This window comes from Trichechus manatus, unplaced genomic scaffold (genome assembly GCF_000243295.1).
Source record: "Trichechus manatus latirostris isolate Lorelei unplaced genomic scaffold, TriManLat1.0 scaffold00142, whole genome shotgun sequence".
Taxonomy (NCBI): domain Eukaryota; kingdom Metazoa; phylum Chordata; class Mammalia; order Sirenia; family Trichechidae; genus Trichechus; species Trichechus manatus.
In genome coordinates this window covers 1,480,081-1,493,905 of record NW_004444078.1, presented here as the reverse complement: position 1 = coordinate 1,493,905, position 13,825 = coordinate 1,480,081, and the positions used below count along the sequence as shown (strand labels likewise).

Here is a 13,825-nt window from a genome sequence, read left to right as displayed (position 1 = left end):
GGTCAATTTCTTGCATGATTGGGAGAAGACTATTAGGATTCATTCCACAAATTTACTCTGAGCATACACCGCATGTCAGGCACTGTGCTGGGCACTGAGATGGTGAGACATAATGCTGGCGTTCAAAGAACTCATTGAGAGAGAAACTATAAACAAAAAAATCTCCAGAAATTTAAACACCACGTGCTAAGGGATTTTATTCAGTGTGAGGTAGGAGGCTCCTGCAGCAGAGAGTATTATGGCAGGCTTCCACAAGAAGAGGGTGCTTGGTGAGGATGAAGGGGCAGAAGGGGAACAGCAGGGAGTTCCAGGAAGATGAGCCAGGACAGGTAGTTGGGCCAGCTCCTAGGAAGGGCCTTTTGTGCTTTATAATAACACACCTATGAGAAGGCAAGCTATTTTAGACTGGATTCTTAGCTTTCCTGGTTTCTGCCACACTGGGTAACCAGAGTTGGTCTGGATATACATGAAGGGAGCTTTTAAGTTCAAGATTTTGTATGGAAGACATACATAAGCTTGTACTGAGCTTATATCACGTAATAGAAACATATATGAGTATGTTGTGTAGCTCCCAAGAACCCAATGTCTGTGTCTCTGGGGATAAAAGTCTTTGTTCTCATGCAGGGTCTCCTGACCCAGTGGTTCTGAGAGAATTACTTCTGGCTTTATGCTTAAATTCTTAGTGCCGGTTTAAGTAATTGAGTAGTTTCTCTAAGTTAAGTCCTTATCAGTTGACTTTTACCCCCTCCAGGTATGTGGTAATAAATACTAACCGCCTGCTTGAAAATCCAGGTGATTTTTTTCTGTCAGATATATGTATAATCTGTGTATGTAATGTTTCGACTCAGTCCTGTGGCCGCTTTGCAAACATATTGACATGGCTAAAAAAAGAACTTTAAAGGACGTGCATGTACACGTTTATATGCGTTGATATATATGTGTACACTTGTAACAGATATTGGAGTGCTCGGTATTTGGGTTCTTTGGAGCTGTCTTTTCTATGTGATGGAATGATACAAGACTTAGTTCATACCTTCTGTGAGTGTCAGGGCACTTTCTGTGTATCATCATTAAATCTTTCTCTATCAGGTAACATTGTTGTTTAATCATCCCCTGATCTAAGACAAGAGAGGTAGAGAGCCTCTGAAGCTCCATGCTGGAGGGAGTGACATGGCGTGTTTGCATTACAGAAGGATGGCTCCAGTAAGGAGGAGGGGAGTTGCCGGAAAGTGAGCCTGCAGGCCGAATGGTTTACCCATTCACGTGTGGCCACTTTGAAGCCATTTTGACATGCTGACAGTCTAGCTTTTTTTTTTTTTTTTTAACTTAAAAAACAGTAACCAAATAATGTGCAGAACAGACCTCCTGGCCTCATTCTTGAGCCTTCCTTACCTTATTGTTAAAGCCCCTTGCCTAGGGTGGGGCCTGTACTGGGGTAAAGGAGGGAGTGGAAGTGAGAACCATCTGGAAGACACCCCAACTACTGAGAAGTTATGCCATGTTGACCATACTTGCTCTTGTCAGAGAGAGCTGTCACTTTAAGACCAGAGTCCCACATTCTCTGAGGTGGCTTCTGTCTCAAAGGTCTGAATCATACCCTCTGATTTCCCCCTGAAAGCCACCAATTTTTTTTTAAAATTAAGACGTGGATTTGGCCATGTGATAGTGAAACGTACTTGTTTTGTCTTTGGAAATCTAGAGGAAAGGTTTCTCTGCATTTTGTCTGCGTTCTGAATTTGCAAACCTTATTTGAATAGGTACATATTGAACCCTGGGTATGTGTGTGGGGAAGGGAGCTTTGGGCCACATTAAACAAAACAAACAAAAAAAAAACAAACCCGATTTCGACTCATAGTGACCCTACAGGACAGAGTAGAACTGCCCCATAGGGTTTCCAAGGAACACCTGATGGCCACATTAGGATTTTTTTATTAATTCAGTCCAGACTGCCTAGGAGATCCTCAGAGATCACTTCTGTTGTAGGGGAAGAACATCACGAAGTCTAGTAAAGCAAAAACAAAGTTTTACTCGGCATATATTCAAAAAAGGCAAAAGTGGGAAACGGACAACCATGCTGCCATTGCCATGTCTACCCGAGTCCAAAGAATATTACAGAATAGGCAAGAGTGGGAAAACAGACAAGCGTGCTGCAGAGCCATCAGTATATATTAACATTACAAATGGGCAAAACCACTGAAAGCTTAGCCTTTTCAGATTGGCTAGAAACTGTGACTCTACATTTTGAATTGTCTTTCTTAACAATCATTGGTACAGGTTTCAGTTACAATAGTCAGGAGGGTCTTCATTGGGCCAACAAACTTCTATTCACTAAATGCTAATAGAAAAGACAAAAAGTGGGAAGTCTTTTGTGTTCTGTTTGATTGGCTTTATGTGGAAGTTTCCCTAAAAGATATTTTCCAAGATTATCTTAGCTATTGTCTTTATACCTCAGGGCCCAGTTGATGTGTCCTTGTGAATCCTTGTGAGTCCAGCTCCAGCTGGGTCACATTCTCTACCCTCAAGGAGAGGGAATAATAACTCCAATATTATTTCCTAAATCACTTCTAACACTTCTCTTGGGTCCCTAAGCTAAAGAAATACACTATACTTAAAATCAGAGTACTGTTTTATAACATAGTTTTGGGGGACATCACTGATACTAATTTGCTTTGAGTTCTAACAAATTTGAAAAAAAACTTTGTTACAGAAATGCATAAAAGTAAGAGGTTAAAGCTTGCTGCATTGGGGAGAGGATTAGGAATGGAGAAAGTGTCATGGCCATTAATAAATGACATTATAGTTTGAAAATGTTTTGCTTGGATGTAGAAGACCCATTAAGAGGTTAATGAAGCTCAGGCCAGAAACGAGGAACTCTTCTAAGGTAATGTAAAAATTGGTGATGGAGAGGAACGGGTGGATTTGAAAGGTATTGGATGTTTGGATGAAAGGGAAGAAACAATTTTAATTCAAATTATTATTTTTTCTGGTCCTGGTATTCCTTTCATGCTTTAGGGAAAGCTTTAAATATATTTTTTTTTTCCTTTTCAAATTTTTTTTCCATAACCAATATAGACCAAATGACTTGTCCTCAAATGAGTTAAGTTGCTATCTAGTTTGATAGTATGTGATTTCTCTAAACGGGGTACCTGATGGTAGGGGTAATCCCTTTTGTATTCCTCTGCCTGAAACTCTCCCTGCTCATAAGAGGCACTCGAAGATTATTTATCGAATTAATGAGTACTTAATTCTTTTAAAGTAATTTTTAAAATGTTTGCTCCCTTATAGTATCATGATATGAACTTAGCTGTTAAGCTGTTAATTAGAAAGATGATGATGATGATTCTTATTTTGCTAATTGCTTTTTCTCCATAACAATATATACAAACCCAGACATTCCTTTGTATGTACACAGTGGTATATGTATATATGTGTGTATATCTATATATATTCAGACATCTAATTAATATTTAGGAGCCTTGGTGGTACAACAGTTAAGTGCTTGACTACTAACCAAAAGGTTGATAGTTTGAACCCCTCCCCGCCAAGAGGCTCCTTGAGAGGAAAGACTGGCGATCTGCTCCTGTAAAGATGACAGTCAAGAAAACCCTGTGGGGCAGTTCTGCTCTGTCACCTGGGGTCACTATGAGGTGAAATCAACTCGATAACATCTACCGTGGAGCCCTGGTGGCACAGTGGTTAAGAGCTTGGCTGCCAACCAAAAGGTTGGCAGTTCGAATCCACCAGCTGCTCCTTGGAAACCCTATGGGGCAGTTCTACTCTGTGCTATGAGTTGGAATGAACTTGGCGGCTATGGGTTTGAGTTAAGCTTTTTGGCACCTACCAACAACAACAATATTTGTTGATTTTGTGAATTTTGCATTCATACTATGAAATGGCTGTGAATCTCACTCTCCAAAATGTAAATGGATTTGTTCATTGATTCTATAAGATAAATGTGCAGTCTTAGCCTCAACTGACCTTTCGGTTCTTTATTGAACACCTGCTGTATTTTAGATATTGTATTCTATACACATCTTATTTTATCTTGGTAAGGCTTGAAGTGCAAACTAAAGCTTGAAAAGGTTGATAACCTTTCCTGGTTATGTCCTTTCCATTACTACACACTCCGTCTCCTCTGTACTTTTTTCTTTTTTTAATGAACCAAAGCATTGTGTATTTGGGGCTCCAATTCAAATGCCATCTCTGGCCATGATGACTGCAGTCAGATTTCTCTTCACCTCTGCAGCTCGTGTATGCCATGCAAGGCCATGGCACAGTGTCTTCTACTGGGGAAGAGCTTCCCTGTGTCTCATCCTTATGCTGAGGGCAGCTCTGATTCCCACATCATTGCCGGCACTTGTGGGCTTTTACGGTTAGATGATGCAAAGCAATTTACATTCAATTGTTAGAAAACAAAAAGGTTAGTTTTACTGAACTGTCTAACTATTTGAGATCTGGGTGTAAAGTACCACAGATCAGAATGTGTGTTTCAAAGTTAGATAAATGTTACACACACAAAATGGTATATGAGGCGATGTTCTTTCAGGCTTTAAATGAGAAGGGAGCCTCTATATGTGAAAAATCAGTTAGCATTTTGAGAACTCGAAATCAGTCCTTTCAATTTAATGAGCAAAGCATTAAGTTCAACATTAACTCCTAAGGCCAATTAGGAAGATCCTTGGAGGAACTTACCTTGGGATAGATATTTCTAGGATTTGTTGTTAATTGCCTTCGAGTCAGCCCCTGACTCATGGCCACCCCACGCACAACAGAAGGAAACCGCCTGGCCCTGCGCTCTCCCCGTGATCAGTTGTGGATCACACTCTTCTAGGATTTAGTTGCATGTAATAAAGTTATAAAACTTGACTATAATTGACATAAGCTGTTTTGCCAGAAAGTTTTAAAACATTTGTACTGGGACTTTGTTTAAATTGCATTTTTCTTGAGCAGGAAAGACTATTCTTGAAGACTGTCACTATGTAGTTATTTTTATGCCTGGCAATAAAAGATGACCATTAAAATTCTTTTGTTAAAAGAGAGACAAAAATACTGTAAGGGCTTATTGAATTTGAATTAAGAGCCCTGATTGTCTTTTTTCCCCCTCACCAAACCGGGTGTCTTTTGTTAATTTCTGGGCAGAGGAAATAACCTAATTTCCTCCTTGCTCTCTGCTTCCTCCCAGCTTCTGTCTGTTGGAGCCTTGTACAGGGCCTGGGGTTCAAATTTTGCAGCTTTCCTTGGCATGCCTGTCTCAGTAAAACTCATCTTTTTCTTTTGAGTGTCTTTACGAGTTTTCATAAATGTTTACTACCATCCCCCACCCCACCCCATGCCCTTTTTGGAGGATTTAAGTATCCTTCCTGTTAGAGTTTAAGCATCTTCCAGTTGCTGTTGAGTCAGTTCTGACTCATGGGGACCCCATGTGTGTCAGAGTAGAACTGTGTTCATTAAGGTTTTTCAATGGCTGATTTTTGGAAGTAGATTGCCAGGCTTTCTTCCAGGGGCCTCTCGGTGAACTTGAACCTCTAACCTTTCTGTTAGCAACCAAGTGCCTTAAGCATTTGCACCACCCAGAGACTCTATAAACATCTAGAAGTCAGATTCTCTTAATCATTATCTTCCTTAGAACCCTTGCATGAGCACAATGCCTCCTGTGTCATGGGTGCCTGTGAACTCAGACAGGACAGCACCCTTGTGAATGTCCTCACTCTTGCACCTATGCCTCCACGCAGCCTTCCATTGCAGTTATTAAAAGATTGATTCAAGACAGTAGAAACCAGTCACACTTCAGATAAGGCCCCAAAGTAGTAAAGACTGATGAAGTGGAATGAGCCTCTTAGCTTCTGACCATTTGCCAACTCTAGGCAGGATGCTCCTACTGTGGCCTGGTGGGGGGATGGGGAGTGCTTTTCTCCTCTGGTGTTTTCTGTGTTAGGCATTTCTGGGTACTGTTTTTCTTTGAAGCACCATTTTCAGAAGGAAGTCCTCAGCAGCACAAGGGATTACTACTAAATTCCAAATAACAGCTTCCAGGCCCTGAGGGCAGATGTTTCCTCCTGTAACTGCTTTCATATCTTAAGCCCAGTCCTTTTCCTTCCTGGGATAATTTAGTCTCCCTAAGCCTTTTATCTACTTCCTAATGCATGGCTCCAATACCTGGCCTTTGGAATCCACCTTTGAAAAAGAGCAGCCCTTTGGCCCAGCCCACATTCATGTCAGTCTCCTGGACTGGGCAAACTTGAGGGTATCCATTTTGATTTTGATAAATGTCAGGCCCTTGGGATTGAAAGAATTTGGGCATGCTCCTAAGCTTCTTCATCTCAAAAGGATTACAAATAAAATTTCCAAAATCTTGAAAGAAAACTACCCCTTAAGTGTTCCTTTCCATTTATTTTGGATTATTTTCCGTACCTAGCATTGAACTGTTGAAATGAAGACCTCTGCTTATAAATTCTAATGCTGAAGTAGAAGAGTTTCTGCTACTGAACCTTTTACACGGGTGTTTCTGTCCTTCCTTAAAACATATTGTAACACATGTGAACCATTTTACATATACAGAACATTCAAATACAGAGAGGGTGTTATGTCATGGCATGACAGATGGCAGAGTGTAGGTGAGCCTCACCTATCTTAAAAATGGGCTACAATAGTTTTTCTAAGACTGCTATAAGCAAAAAAAAAAAAAAAAACCCCGAACCATTGCCTTCAAGTCAATGCCAACTCATGGTGACCCCATGTGCTACAGAGTAGAACTGTAGCACGTTTTTATAGAACATTTTTGTCTCCTGAGTGGTTATATTTGACTATCTAGATTAAAATGCAATTTGAGTTGACCTATTCTGTAAGACCATTAAAAAGTAACAGAGGACCTAGTGTATATTGAGGCCACCCCAGGCAGTCTATCAAGTTACACAAAAATACTGTGGGGTCTATTTTTTGAAAAGCAGTACATTTCTAAAGGAGGCAGAAGCTTTTTGTGCTGACACGTCATGTCCCATTTTAAAGCTTGACTTTTAAGCTTTGTTTGATGCTTTTACTTTTGTCATTCCAGAATAAATGTCATCTTAAAATGATTCATCCCTGATGAAATTATTTCTGTGTTTAGTAGCTAATAGAAACAAACCCTTTCCAGTTACATAGCCAAAAGAAAGCAATGTGGCTAACTATATTTAGCATATATGAATGTATATGAGCTTAGAAAATAAAGTGTTGGTTTGCGCTCGACTACTAACCTAAAGGTTGGCAGTTTGAACCCACCCAGCAGTGCCGAAGATGAAAGGCCTGCAATCTGCTTCCATAAAGATTACAGCCAAAAAATCCCTATGGAGCAGTTCTACTCTGTAGCACATGGGGTCACCATGAGTTGGAATTGACTTGACGGCAATAGTTCGGGGGTTCTGTTTTTTTTTTTTTTGGCTTATAGCAGTCTTAGAGAAACTATTGTAGCCCATTTTTAAGGTAGGTAAGGCTCACCTACACTCTGCCATCTGTCATGCCATAACATAATACCCTTTTTATATTGAGATGGCAACTAGGGACTTCTTTGAGTTTAGATGTATAAAGAGAAAAGTATAATGTAGGGTTTTCGTTGTTAATTTGTTTTGTTTGTTTTGACCAGTTGGTTTTGCAGGGTATATCTTGTTCCATCTATTTCAACTTCTCTGTGACTTTATATTTTTAGTGTGACTCCTGTAGGTAGAATATAGTTGGGTCTTGCTTATATATTCATTCTAATATTCTCTTCCTTTTAATTAGAGTATTTCACCATTAACATTTAATGTAATTAATGATTTGTTTGAATTCACGCCTACCATTTATTTGTTTTCTTTTGGTTCCTTCTGCTTTTGTTCTTTTCCTGCCTTCTTTTGGATTATTTGAATTGTTTAAATAAGAATTCCATTATAATTTTTCAGGTAGGTCTTTTTTTCCCCTTTAGCTGTATCTCTTTGTCTTATTATTTTAGTGGTTGCTCTAGGTACTATCGTATACATCCTTAACTTTTCAGAGCCCACATAGAGTTAATATTGTACCACTTTATATAAAATGTAGAAACCTTGCAACCTATGTCCTTTATGTCCCCAAACCCTGTCCTTTATGTTTATTTTCATATTCTTTCCTTTTTACTTCACAGTGTACATTTTGCGCATTACTATTTATTTTGAAGAATGGCCTACATTTGTTCTCTGTCTTCTCTTGCTCTGAAGCTTAGATTGTTAGGAAGTCTTGCCAGTGTTGTGGCTATGAGGGGATAACTGTATTGTGTAAATATGTTAATTTACTGTGCTTGTACTGGCATAGGGCAAGAATGCAGTAAAACTTCCAGAGTAAAAGTACAAATAACTATAAAGACTCATTTTCCCTGAAGTTTTTCTTTCTTATGGGATGAATGTCTAGCTGAAGGAATAACATTCATTTAACAAGGTGGTGTGTTTCAAGTGGACGAACATTTTCTGAATTAAGAACATGAGACAATTAAAGGCATAAATATATCTATACTAGTATTTTTTACAAGAATACCCAACATTGTACTCTTCTAAAAGGAGACAATGAAACAGAAAAACAACAACATAAATCCCTTCAGAGTTACTGTGGAAAACACACTACATGTATTTATTTCTCTTTCTCTTTTCCTTCTCTTCCATTTTCCTTCTTGTGGACTACCTCCGCCCTTGATTTGGTACAATCTGAAGTTAGAAATTGGTAAAGCACTTGGAGGTTAGGAAAAAACAATTTTTTTTTTTTTTTTTGGTCACTTAGTTTTAGAAACACCCAGTTTTTAGGGCTGAACCAGAGTTAGAAATCAAAATTGTAGATGAGAATTTTAAAACTGAGTTATTTTAAGAATGTTGAATTCAGAAGGAGAATTTCCTAGTATGATTTGAAAATACTCTAGGATTCAGGATTGAATGAAAGAGAATGCCATTTTAAGAGATTTTGAAGAAAAAGACATGTAATAGGAAGGTAGTAACAGTTATCTGGAGTCCCTGGGTGACACAAACTGTTAACATGCTTGATTGCTCACTGAAAGGTTGGTTGGAGGTTCGACCCCACCCAGAGGTGCTTGATGATCTATTTCTGAAAATACCAGCCATTGAAAACCTTATAGAGCTACTCATACATGGGGTTGCCATGAGTCAGTGTCAACTGGACAGCAGCTTGTCTTTTAACAGTTATCTAAGTTTAGGAAAAGATTCCTGAGGCAAACCTTGTTGGCTTAAACACTTTCGCTAATGAGGAGACAAACTGAAAGTCCTCAGAATGGATTAGACTCACTTTAGAGAACGATTTTTCAGGTAATTGATTAGGGAAGAGCCAGGGAGGCTGAAAAGTAGGGGTATGCTTGGAAGAGCAAAGATTTAGGTGATGGTGATATATTTGTGTGTTACAAACAGCTTTTCTACTTTGCGTTTTAGTTGAAGCAAACTTAGAAAGAAAATGGCAGCGGGGAGAGCATGGAGTTTTGGGAAAAGAAGCTCTGCCAGTGCCTCTGATGACCAGGAAAGCAGAACCACTGCGGAGATTAACATTCTGAACAGAAATAAGATAGAGGGGGAACATAAATACCAGCTAGACGATTTTCAGCATGCAACCCAACATTCCACCCTGACAGAAAATAACAGATGAGCCTCCAACCAAACTTCTAAAACCTAAAAGCGATAGATACAGCTGTTTGGAAGCATGCAGTGAACATACTTGGTGTTGGGGAAAGCTTGGCTCAAGTGAACAGCCGTTTAGCTGGTCTGGAAATGAAGTGGGGGACTACATTTAAATGCCAGTCAGTCCCTATTCTTAGAGCTCAACTAGAGGACAGGAGAAGTGGATAAAAGCATGCTCTTGATGTGGTGGGACAAAAAACATGCTTACCCCTTATGTTAGCATCATTATAATAAGCCATTCATTTTTGTGTGTGGTAAATAACAATGCTGACACGCTCACAAAATAATGCAAAGCATATGGGTCACAACTGTTTTTAACTAAAAAGTTCTCTAAAGATTTATTTAGTTTCCTTAATTATAGAGTGGTTTGGAAGACTGGCATGTGGTTTTAGTTTATAGTTACAAATGCTGGCCTTGGTGATGGGTACGTGCTGATATTGCCAGAGAGAAAGAGGAACAAGATTGGGAGCGTGGTTTGTGTTCTCCAGGGCCCTTTTTTATTGTCTTTTTTTTTTTTTTTAAGTGGAATCCGGGTCTGTGTTTGATGTAAGCATGATGAAATTTATACTCTGCTTGAGATGAGTGTGCCAGTAGTACAAGGCCAGTTTTCCCAGTGCTTAAGTACTTGAATTGGTAAATTTTCAGGACACATCGACTTGAAGTCAGTGGCTGTCTTTTAAGCCTCTATTTTGTATTAAGATTCTACCGTCCATTAGATGAACGAAGCCCAGTCACTGGGGACAGCAGCTAACTATTTCTATCTAGATAGACAAGAAAAAAGAAGTGTTCGACTTAGATGTTTTGACTGGAATTAAACAGCAGGGTTATTTAGTGATCATCTAAAGTCTCGTATGTGTGTGTGTTTGTGTGTTTGTAATTGTCATAGATGATTCTGCATGTTAGAAGTAATTGTGTATCATTTCGGATCTAGGAATAGGGCAAATATAAAGCTCAGTTGCAATCCTGGGAGCATGGGAAAGAGACTTGTATTAAACAGTCTATGAAGAGTTCAGTAAATATGTATGGTTGGAAGAGTTAATTTGTGTTTGGCATAATGCACTTCCTGGGTTTCTTGTCAATGATAATAATGATAGTGGCATCTCTGAGCTATTATCTGGAGGTAGGAAAAGTGGGAGGGGGGAAGCCTAATAACAAATCTAAGCTATACTCTCCTTCCTGCATGACAGCCATAAAAGAAATGAATTTCCTAATATCTGCCATGCTTCATGGAGCTCACTCCAGTACTGACTTTGTCAGTTCTTGGGGAAAATCCACTCATTCATTCATTCATTTATTCCTAATTTGCTGTTGATTATCTCTGTCTTTATAGCCCTGTGGATGGCACGAAGGTTAATTAGAAAGGCTTCACCCTAAAGGAGCTTACATAGGGATAAGAAGACATGTGCATAACTAATCATAATGCAGTATAGAAAGATTTCTGACATTTATACAGGGCTTTATAACTTTCAAAGCACATTTATAAGCTTTAATCCTTTAAGATAGGTATGTAGCTACATTCCCCAATTTGTAGATGAAGAAACCCAATTTCAGCCAGGGTGAATGACTTTCTCAAGGTCACGTAGGTGGTGAGTTGTGTATCTGGGGCTCAGGACATCACATCCAGGATGTTTTCTGCCTCTGTACTCACTGCTCTTTCCACTACCCCCATTGTGCAATGGTGTACTGGGGGGAAGCTTGCCTTCACCTCGAGGAATCAGAGAACATGAAGCCTGAGACTGCTGAGCCGCCTTGGAGGGTGAGCAGGGCTGTGGTTATGTAGAGAATGGCTGAAAGAGATTTGAGGAGAGGAAGACCTGCCAGGCAGAAAGCGATCAGCGTACATCCTTCCTATTAACAAGTTAAAGACTCGAAAAAAAACTCGTGCTAGATTTTTTCGTTTTTTTCTTTCTGTCTTTTATCCATACATTCGTTCAACAAATGCATTTAGAGCATACCTATTAAGATCACAGCCATTGAAAACCCTATGGAGCATAGTTCTACTTTGAAGGAGTCCCTGGGTGGCACAGACCGTTAAAAGGCTCGGCTACTAACAGAAAGATTGGCAGTTAGAGTCCCCCCAGAGGCCCCTCAGAAGAAAGGCCTGGCAATGTATTTCCAAAAGAGCACAGCCATGAAAACCTTATGGAGTGCAGTTCTACTCTGAAACACATGAGGTCACAGTAGGTTGGAATCAACTCGACAGCAACTGGTTTGATTTTTTTGGTATTATATGTAAGGCACTGGATCCGTTGATGTGAGAGTTTTGATAGTCTTCTGTAGGGTGGTCCACTTGAGGATCTCACAGTAGTCCAACCAGTAGAGAAGGTACATTCACAAATAATTGTAGGAGAACATGATGAGAGGGGGAAGAGCGCAATACAGAGTATTTCTGGATTCAAATTACGATGTTTCTGGAATTGCGGGCAACTCATGCTGCCTCTTAGGAAACCAAAACCTGTTGCCGTTGAGTCGGTTCTGACTCATATCGACCCTGAAGAGGCTAACGTTTACTTCGCAGAGCTGCACTGAGGATTGAATGTGATTATAAATATGACAGGACATTGAAGGTGGTCAGTAAATTGTGAATGTTAATGTCTCCACACATCTTTTGAAGAAAAGCAGTTTTTGATTAGCGTATAAGTTCCTCTGTGATCTCTTTGGGAGCCCTGGTGGCACAGTGGTTAAGCGCTACAGCGAGCACAGCTGCTAACCAAAGGTTGGCAGTTCGAATCCACCAGCTGCTCCTTGGAAACCCTGTGGGGCAGTTCTGCGCTACCCTAATAGGGTTGCTATGAGTCGGAATCAACTCGACAGCAATAGGTTTGGTTTTTTTGGTTTGTGGTCTCTTCGGTCAAATTTAAGCACTTCCTGTACCCCAGCCCCTCACAGTCTCCCTGCCCCACACTGTTCTCTCGTGTTGTCCATGAGCTGTCCAAAATGCAGAGACAGTATATCCATCTCAGTGAGCAAGAATGGGTCAGTTCTGGCTCCACCGTTTTACACAGGCAGTGTGATCTCGTCAAGTTACGACTTCTCTTTGTGCCACAATCTCACCCTCTGTAAGCGGGATTAATCATAGTTTCTTCTTTGTAGTTGTGAAATTTAAAATGCTTAAATATAAAGGGCTTGGGGACAGTGATGATATATAGTAAATGTTGCTGTTATTAGCTATGATTACTATCTGATCATGCCACTCTCCAATGCTTAAAGACCTGCAGTGTGGCTCCATAGCTGTTGTCTTCTTAATTTGAAGCCTGCCAATCTATCTCTGTAGCTCCTTGCTCATCCTTCCCTTTCCCTTCCTTATGCTCTGCCTTTTAGCAATATGAAACTGTCATAGCCCCTCATCCTCACCTCCATAGTGTTTTGGCCTCTGCCTTAAATGGCCTTTGTCTTGCTAACTCATTCTTTAGGACTGGTTTTTCCACCTCTTGCACAGAGCCCTGGTGTAGCAGTGGTTAAACAGCTCTGCTGCTAACGGAACGGTCAGCGGTTCGAACCCACCAGCTGCTCCTTGGGAGAATAATGCAGCAGTTTGCTTCTATAAAGATTTATAGCTTTAGAAATCCAGTGGGGCAGTTCTCCTCTGTCCTATAGGGCCACTATGAGTCGGAATTGACTCAACCGCAGTGGGTTTGGTTTTTATAGATTCTCTAATTCTAGTGCTTACTTCCTTGAGGTCCTTTTCTTGTTCTGCAATGTCTTCCACATGGTTTTTTTTTGTTTTTGTTTTTATCATTTTTGGGTTGCCGTTTTCTCTGTGTCTCTCTCCCCTCCTTTTGACTGAGATCTCACGAAAGAAGGAGCTAAGTCTTAATGATCTCTGCATTTACCACAGTTCTTGACACATGGTAGACTCTCAACAATTCCTTGTTGATTAATGAATTAGAAGAGGACCTTTACGTATGTTAAACACATTATCAAAATTATTTTTTTAGTTAGTTGGAGGGGATAAAATTTACCTTACTAAATTTTGAGGATGTAAAGGTCAACACGAGGACTGGCCTGTCCTTAGTTGATACGGGACCCTTTGTCATCATAGAGCGGGGTAGAAGTTTGGGGGCCTGGGACTAGAGAAGAACCACGACAAACCCACAGTACCATTATGCCTCTGGGGGACCTTACAGTTTCAATCATTTGTTGTAAAGACAGTCGTTGTATATTTAGCT

General features: G+C 40.0%; 1 protein-coding gene across 1 annotated transcript in view; it reads left to right on the top strand.

Annotated features, from left to right (window-relative positions):
- The window catches only part of MYO1B (myosin IB), a 200,428-nt gene that overhangs the window by 90,511 nt on the left and 96,092 nt on the right, over positions 1-13,825 (top strand). The window lies entirely within an intron of this gene.